Source organism: Triturus cristatus, chromosome 1_2, assembly GCF_964204655.1.
Source record: "Triturus cristatus chromosome 1_2, aTriCri1.1, whole genome shotgun sequence".
Lineage (NCBI taxonomy): Eukaryota > Metazoa > Chordata > Amphibia > Caudata > Salamandridae > Triturus > Triturus cristatus.
Genome location: NC_140580.1, coordinates 59,992,140 through 60,001,801, shown reverse-complemented (window position 1 = coordinate 60,001,801; position 9,662 = coordinate 59,992,140).

The window sequence follows — 9,662 nt, the reverse complement described above, 5'->3', positions numbered from 1 at the left end:
CAGTGGTGGTCATTCAGGTTTACTTAAGGGTTCTGTGAATCACTGTTGTGCTTGTACAAAATTACCTTAACTCATAAATTTAAAAATCTTTGAAATCTATATATTTGTATGCGTTGTATTCAAAATTATTGTGCCTTAACTCCTGTTTAAAATTTTCTTTAGCACATTTCAGTGACAGCGTTATCTACTGCATACATTTATGCTCTGAATGCATATCTGTGTCCATGTTTGGATAGGCGAGGGTGTGTGTGCTGGCAATTTTGGGTTTTCTTTATGACTGTGACTTCTTTGAAGATCTGGTCACTTCGTGCATGTTTAGTAGTCTGCTGTGTATGTGATGAGGTGCCAATATTCTACAATTGCAGATTTCATTCTGTGAATGTACATTCACTGTTCTAAATGTATATTCTTTCTGCAATTCTTTATTGATAGTTTCACAAATACTTTGGTGGTTGAAGTGTAGATTGGTTATAATGAATGTACATTTGGTTGCCCAAATGGACACTGATTCAAGTGAACATGTCATGTGATTCAGATTAGTTTGAGGTGCAACAGATAGGTTCCTTTTGTATTATGGCTGCTTATTTTATAGTCTCACACTCATTGAGGCCCCCCAAGCCCTTCTTGGTTGACGAGTAGCATTGTGCACGGTTTGTTGTGGTTCGTTGGAAGAGGATTGGTTTATAGTGTGACCTAGATGGCATAAGTATGTATATTGGTCTTGGGATCTGTGGGGTGCTACTGACGTAATGCAGCATATCTGTAGCTGCTCTAACACGTGGTGTGAAGATCAATGAGTGATAAAGTCTCTGGCGCTTATCCATATTAACATTGTGCTTGCTTGTTAAAGTGTAGGTTTATACTGTGGCCTCGTTAGGAGGCATATTGGTGTGGGTTGTGATAAACAGAAAGGGGCTCCTATCATGATGCAGTGGTATCGCAGTTCTTGTAAACATGAAGTTGAGCCAAGAGGAGTGGAATATTAATTCTGAAATGCTGACACCTATCATTTTGTGTTGGTTATTGACTCTTCTTTGTGGGTTTGCTACAGTCTGGTATGGCTGCATGGTAGGTGCGTCATCTGTTAGGGATAAGGCAGGTCTTCACTGCCTTCCTGAATTCCATGTGCTCTTGGGGATGTTTGCAGTTTTTACCAGGAGCAAGTTCCAGAATTTCTGGGCCTGAATAGAGAAAAAGTTTCACCCGTGTGTATCTTTGGGATAGTCTGTTTAGTGACCAGTTTGGAGGACAGGATTGTAGTCTGCTTGTATTGTCAAAGATTCACTTGGATACCCCTGGCTGCAATGAAAAGTGTTTTCTAAGAATTTGTTTTCTCAATGGGTAGCCAGTGATGAGCCAGAGGGAAATGTGTTATTCTAGTCATAGCTGCAGTAAATGCCTTACTTCAGTAATTCTTTATATTGTTTGAGAGTGGTACGTCCAGAAAACTGGTTTTATTTAGAGTTTTGCAGACAAGGAACTCCGTCAAAATGTGGCAACAGGGAATTCTTTCTGCCATATTTGGAGTATCTTTCACTGTAATATGTTATGTTATGTTAATGAAGTTTATAACGCGCACAGATACTTCTGTCCCGGCGCGAGCCTTAAGGAATGATGTGATATTAGCTAGTTAAACAGAAATGTTTTGAGCTGTTTTTTCCTGAATGCTGCGCAGAGCATACGAAAGAGCATTCCAGGCCGTGGCAGCCCTAAAAGCAAGATAGCTGCCCCTCATTCTTTGGAGACGAACATGAGGTATCTGGGCCAGAAGCTGGGACGCTGATCTCAGTTGTCTAACTGGGGTATAGAACATAAAACGCTTCCTAAGATAGACTGGGCTGGAAGCATACAGGACGTAGTGCGCCAAGACCAGGGCCTTAAAGGTAACGCGCTTGGCGACAGGCAGCCAGTGAAGTGTGCGCAAATGTTATCTAACACTGTTTCTGATTGGGATATTGAAAAGAAGCCAAGCAGCTGCATTCTGGACAACCTGCAATTTGTTAAGAATGCAGCCCGGCAGGCCGATGTACCAGGCATTGGCGTAATCAATGCGCGACAGTATCAGCGCCCGAGTAACCATTTCCTTAGCAGCTCTGGGAAGAAGCAGGAGAAATTTCCAAAGGGATTTAAGTTTCCCAAAGCAGCTCCCGGCGAGCTTCTTAATCTGGGTCAAAAAAGATACGTTATTTTCAAACCAGACTCCCAGATTCTTAACGGGTTGACCAGAAGAAGATGGCAGGGAATAATACTCTTGAAATACAATGGATGGTACATCACTACATTTTTGATGGAGTACTCTGTTTGCCAACCTATAAACAAGGCCCAAGCCGGTTTTCTTTCTCCAGAAGCAATAAACAAGGATATGAGGGACCTTCTGTGTTACATCTAAATATGGAGAAAATTAATCTGAGGGTTTTGCATGTTGAAGGTGCTTCTGTACTTGATTCACTTGATTGGCGAGAGATAGGTTAAATCCCATGAGATTCTTACTTAATGTGATGTGATAGAGGGAGCACCTTGATGCAGATGGCTGTCCAGTGCTAATTCTCAAATGTTCTGCTTTTGAACATCTTGGTTTTGAATAAGCTAACTTTCAAGTGATTGTTTAGTGTCTATTGGTCTGTGGCTTACATACCATGAGCTTTTCTGGAGTAGTCTACATCCACTTCATTTTACAGCTTGAGGATTGTCTAGGTATTGCCTGTGTTGTTGTAGCAAGGCAAATGGAAGGACTTTAGCAGGTCTGGTAATGGGCTGAGGTGTCTTTGAAAAGGTGTGGAGAGATGATAAAACCTTGTGGCACCCCAGAGTTACTGAGGAATGAAGGTAATGAGAATTATGGAAGTGAAATAATTATTCATTTACCAAAAAGGATGGAGAAGATCCAGTTTGGGAATGTTCCTTGTATGGCAAGATCTTATAGCCTATCCGACAGATTGGAGCGGAGGACTGCATCAAAGCCAGCGTATAGGTCCAGATGAAGTATAGGGGTAAGTCCATTCCTGTCAGGTGTGCTCTTCAGGTGGCAATGAAGTCACATTGTGTTGCTCCATCAGAACAAAAGTCAATTTGAGAGTAGGATGTTTTCCTCTCTGGCAGAGTTGCTTGAAAGAAGGTATTTCAATTAGTTTAAAAAGGAATGCCCTATTGGAGATTGGTCAGCAATTGGCTGCATTAGCTGGGCTAAGCATCTTCTTTATTGAGTTGGCTTTGTGTAACAGGTCTTGATGTCTTTGTGAGAATTATTGAGTTTAGAGTGATTTTGATGGTGGTCCTGGTCTGAATGGTGGTGTTCATGTCCTTGAAACTTGCGGTGGTTAAGTACTCAAAGAAAACCCTGCTGAGGCCCTAGCCTTGAGCAGTCCTGTGAGAAATTAGGTTGTTGTTTGACTGGGGTGTGAGCCCTGGTCAAGCACCAGCCAAAATCTCTGGCAGAGTGAACCACAAAAAGTCACTAAATTGACCCATGCTTATCCCTAAGTTGGCACAAGAGGCAGTCAGGCTTAACTTAGAGGCAATGTGTAAAATATGCAGCACACAAACAGTAGTCAAGTGAGAACACAACACAAGAAAAATCCCAAACTAATTTAGAAACATAGAGTAAATGCGGTTAAATTATTTGACACCAAAACAACAAAAATCCAATTTGAGAAACCGGAGAAATGAATTTTGGAAAGTTTTGGGTAAAAAGAAAAGTGCCAACCACTGATATCTAGTCGTGCAAGACCAGTTCAGAGTCGAAAAATATGGCACACTGAGATGGAGCGTGGGTCAGATACAAGAAGTGGAATGGGCCCGTTCAGTGCTTACCTTCGGACTTGGAAGACATTTTGAGACAAACCGTTATGAGGAGGTAAAGTTCAGCAGGGCAAGTTTGCAGGTAGTGTCCAAGGTGGGTGCATCGGGGAGTCTGTTGACGAAGCTACGGTGAAGATTCCTACATGCAGGCTTAGTCACTTTTATGGAAGTAGTAAATCTCGAGCCAAACGAAGGAGGAGTCTGTAGCCAAAGACAGTTTCAGGAGATTGGAAACCCCTTTGTGAAAGACTTCTAAACAGGATTTGCTACTGCGGACAAGAACTTAGTGGGAGCAGCCGCAAAGTCAGGCCAACTGGCGAAGCAGTTTGGGCAGATTGACGAGCAGCTGGGTCCCTGTCTTCCTTCAGTTCTCAGAGCAGTTTTTTGGGAGGGAGTTTTATATAGTGTGAACTACACCCAAAGTTATCAGAGCGCTGTACATAAGCACCAGTTGCATTACAGATGGGCACATACATTTTGTGTTAGGCACGGGGAGATTGAGTGATTTGCCCAGAATCACAGGATGTTGAGCATCCCTGCTGAGACAAGAACCCAGCCCCTCAGTTCGAGATAAACTGCCCTAGCTGTTAGGCCACATCCTTTTTAGACTTTGTGGACAAAACCTTTCTAAGTCCTAACTTTTGGTTTGTGGCTATTTGGGCACCTTTAGCACCACAACCAAGGGTCTAGGACTGTTGGGGAACAACTTGGGAGTGTAGGACTCACTCAGGCTGGGTCCAGGTGCAGGTTCAAGAAGTGGGAGCCTTTAATGTCCCTGTGGCTTTGAATAGGAGACCAAAAAACAAGCCCTTGGACTCACTTTGGTAGTCCTATGTTCAGGTGAAGATGCAGGACTCAAATAGCGGGGCTGGCCTTTGAGGGTTCAAGGCAGGCTGCAAAGCAGTTGTTCAAAGTACAGCAAAGCAGTTTTGCATAGTGCACAGCAGGTTACAGCAGCAGGCAGCCCTCAGAGTTCTCCGGATTTCCAGAAAGTGACCTGAAAAGTGAGTCTGAAGGCCCTACTTTTATATCTGGTGCCTAAATTGAAGATAGGAGATGTTTCTCAAGTTTTCTCTTTGATGTACTTGGAATTTCGTGACTCCCTGCCTTAGCTCCAAGCTGGCTCCAGTGACCATTTGAAGATTACAAACCTTTGTGTTGGCAGGGCTAAGCCAATTCAGTAGCAAGTGGGGCTGTGCCCAGCTCCAACCCCCGATCCTGTCAGCAGAGTGCCCATTCAGGAATACCTAATCTCTCTATGTGTCACTGTTTTGAAGAAATTCACAGTCTAGCTGTCAGTAACACCCAGTCATGTGACCCGGGAGAAACTGCAGGTACCAAATGGCTATGGGCAGGAAAATGCCAACTTTCTAAATAACAAACTCCTTTCAATATTAAACTGTTCTATGGAAACGTTACATTAATGATGTTTTGATGATATGGAGAGGCCAAACAGAAAGAATACAATCATTTTTGGATTGATTAAACACCAAGAACAGACATCTCCAGTTGCCATGGCATACAGCAAAAAGAAAATCCCTTTTCTAGATGTGGCAATAAAACATTAAATACACACTACCTTACTCACTAAGGAGACAGACCATAACACACTTTTACACTAATCAAGTTTTCCTCAAACACATCTGAAGGACAATCTACTATATAAGCAATTCCCTCGGATGCGAAGGAATTGTTATAAAAAAGAGGATTGCTTTAAGATTACCAGCATACCGAAGAAAAAACTCAAACGTAATTGGGCCAATAAATTACTCTCTCCCCACCAGGCCAATAATTATGCAAGCCTATAAGTCTTCCTAAATAGGCTGGATATCTTCTACCTTAGATCTGATAGCATTCTAAAAAGATTCCCAAGTCACTTTAACCTCCATTAACACTCCCACCTACTGCAATCCCTCATGTCCCCTATAACAGAGTGCCAGTAGGTGTAACTTGCTTGGTGAACTGCCTATTCTCAAACATGCAAATCAGCATATGCTACAGTGCTTTGTTCACATAAATAATGCATAAGACTTGCCCACAAAATGACCATGCTTTTCATATTTTGGCAGCTAAAAATTCCTTCATGGGAATTTTTCATACCTTGAAATCACTCCACACTCCTGACTGTTGCATTTTCAATATCACTCCTTCTGAGGAACTGTGTGGCACACTCTCGCCGACTTCCTAATGTTAACTTGTCACCCATTTCATATTGACACTTCGATGTCCAGTAATCAATGCAGTCAGACATAATGGATTCCAATTCTGACCATCCGAATTTGCTTTGCTCCCTGTACATAAAAAAAGACAAATGGTCTATCAAAACCAGTGCATATAGGGACCCTAACTGTGCATCTGTAGCTCACACGGCAGTCCATACATTGTTAATCTATGAAGTCTCTCCTTATCTTTAGTTATGCTACCTTTTAACTAGGAAATAAGCCTTTGGTCTCCCCTCCTTAAACTGATCCAGCCTGCCATCTTAAGTCTTTGCAGAGCTCCTTCTCTTCTTCCCTTCTGATATTTGTTATTCGGGGAACACATCAATAGGCAATTATCCACTTTTATTGAAGACAACAGCCTATAGGATCCTTCACAACCAGGGTTTACACTTCTTTACCGAATCGGCTTGAATGACAATTTTAGACGAGCTCAGATTGACGGTGGATGGGGTGGCATTGTGGCACTTGTGATATTGGATTTCTCTGCCAACTTCAACACATCAATTAATATCATGTGTGCTTTTCTCTGGCAGGTGGAAGTATAAGGCCGAGCTTTAGCCTCGACCACTCGACAGAACCAAGCAGATTCTCCCCCCATTATAAACCATCAGCTCTCATAGGGCACTTCCCTGAGCACCAGTTTATTTAATTTCTCTGTAGCTCCCATTGAAAGTCTTATTTGATTGTATGGGCACACCATGATGACATACACTGATGACACCCAAATATTAGTCTGGTTAGCTAATACTTAAAATCAGACTCAGCCTTACTTTCAGAGGTGTCTTTCAATTATACACACCTGTTTGAAGACCAGTTTTGTTAAATTTAATAGAGACAAAACCGAAGTGTTGATCTTTGTAGCCCATTACTATGGTGCTCAGAGTGGTAGCACAATATCCTCTGACACCCTCCAATTCTATCTATTATGTGCACAATCTGGTTTTTCTATTGGGTCAAGCCTTTTCCTTACATATGGGATTAGCAAGGTCATATCAGTCTCTTATGGTTGAGATGCTCTTCAAGATCTACCTGCTTCTTCCAGTCACTTGTAAAGCAACTTGCGAGATATTAACCCTAGGTTACTTGTTTACCAAGTTTCAAGTTGTCCAAAATTCAACCGTGAATCTTATCCTTCTCTTAACCGTTCGCAGACAAATCCACTTTTTAGAGTGTCTGCTTTGAGTGTCGTGTTGTCACTCACAAAGTAATCATCTATGTTTCAAAATTGCATCTTCACTGGGGGAATGAACCTCTGGAGAGCTCCTATAGTAGTACTCCCCAAGGATGGTAAACCCAAAGACAGATGCAACTCATACCACCCGATTTCCCTATTAAACATCGAAACAATGCTGTTAACAAACTATCCTGGCCACACGTCTCCTGCGGGTCATTGTACCCTTGATACACCGTGATCAACACGTCACAATTTGAGATGTACACATTTCTAGTTGCCGACTGTATAATCCCAACTGACTCTACATATTCTCCTCTGTTTAGACACTGAAAAATCATTTGACCTAGTTCATTGGCCATTCTTTGGCCGTTCCTAGAACAGATGTTGCTGAAATATGGCTTTGGCCCCCAATTCTGTAGATGGATGGGAGTGCTGTACCAAAACCTTGTGGCAACAGTCTGGGTAAATGGAAGGGTATCTTGTGAATTCCCAATAGGCAGGGGAACCAGACATGGCTGTCCCCTCTCTCCAGTCTTGTTTACCCTGATGCTGGAATCTCTGGCATGTGAGGTCTGACAACACCCAGGCATAGGATGGTTACAAATCTCATCCACAGACGAACCAGAGGAGAAAAGATCCCTGTATGCTGATCAGGGGTGGGCGTAGTGGGGCTACGTGAAGCAGCACGTAGTGTGCCCAAATCTACGCACACTCGCGCGCTCCACGTCGCCCCACTACGCGCCGCCCGCCTCCCACCCACCCTCCTTTTAAATGAATACCCTGCATATTAAATAAATAAAAGTAAAGAGACTTACCTGAAGCGTGGCGTCTCCGGGGCTCCCTCTTCCTCGTTTTCAACTTCTTGACAAATGCGCATGCGTGGACGCCCGTGCATGCACATTTCTTGCGAGAAATGCGCATGCGCGGGCGACCGCGCATTCGCATTTGTCACAAGAAGTTGAAAATGAGGAAGAGGGAGCCCCGGAGACGCCGCGCTTCAGGTAAGTCTCTTTACTTTTATTTATTTAACATGCAGGGTATTAATTTAAAAGGAGGGTGGGCGGGAGGCGGGTGGCGGGTGTCAGGCAGCTACGCTTCGCCCTGGTGTGTGCGTAGCGCTGCCTGCTTCGCCTACTTCAAAAACTGCGAAGCAGGCAGCGCTACGTACACTACGTGGGCGAAGCGTAGTGTTACGCCCAGGGTTAATGCTGATGACATGCTTCTTTACGTGACTGACTAAGTGACCACTATTCCAGTCCTCTTCCAGGTGTTGGAGAGTATAAGCCTCACTCAGGGTGCTGGATTAATTGGATCAAATCAGTACTTTACACACCGCAGGGTCCCCTTGACACAGTGCCCCAGACTCAGGGCCTCTGAATGTCCAAGGAAGGATTTAATTATCTAGGAATTTTCATGACTTCACAAAAGGAACTCTGTGCCAAGAAAAACATCTGACGAGTGCAGGCAAACGTTCTAACAGATGTTGACAGATGGAGGGGACTTCCCCCTCTCGTTGAAGGGACATGCAGCCCTCTTCAAAATGATCACGCTACTAAGTTGTTATATGCGCTCCAAAACACGTACTATCCCATTGCACATTTGAACAGACAGTGTCCACCAAGATTAATGGAGAGTGAGGACCCTACTATGGGCTGGAGATAGCCCTAACAACGCGGGCATCACATCGTGATGCCATTACAACGCGGTCGTTGTAACCAAGCAATGCCATTACTACGCAATTTTTTTTCCATCGACTTGCAGTACATGGCATGCTAACATTAGAAATAGTGTAGTTTACTATTCCAACACCTTCCCTACTGTTACGTAGGCTGGAGTTGGAATAGTAAACTATACATTTCTATTGTCAGCGCGCCATCTACTGCAAGTCGATGTAACGACTTGCGTAGTAATGGCTTTGCGTGGTAACAACGCGTAACAACCGTGTTGTAATGGCACGCGGAATAATGGCTCGTGTTGTAATTAGTCATATTCCTTCTGAATATGCCACCCAACCTTACATCGCTCCCAATACAATGGGGGGCTGGAACTCCCAGTTATTGAAGGCTGCTACTTCTGGGTGGCACACCTAGTTAATATTAACAAATGGATTCATGTTCCCCAGGATCACCCGACATTTTGATTTGAATTTGCAGGGCTGGAGAAGCACTCACATCTACACTACCTCTGTGGTGAGAAGGGCACCCGAAGGCTGGCACCGGCAATGCTGGTTGCCTTGTTTGTGTGGGGTAAGGTGACGAGAATGCTAGGGTGGGCACATAAGATTACACGAGAAACTATCCTTTGGAAAGGGAATGGTTAAGGGAGGTGACCAAATTGTGAGGTTTTGGTGCATGGGACACAATAGGTTTCGCAAAGGTAGGGGAAATTCTTGAGGCAGGGGAGTTTATGCCCTTTGGCTCAATGGGACTATTGCGTACATCAAACCCAGATCTTAACCTTTTTTGTGC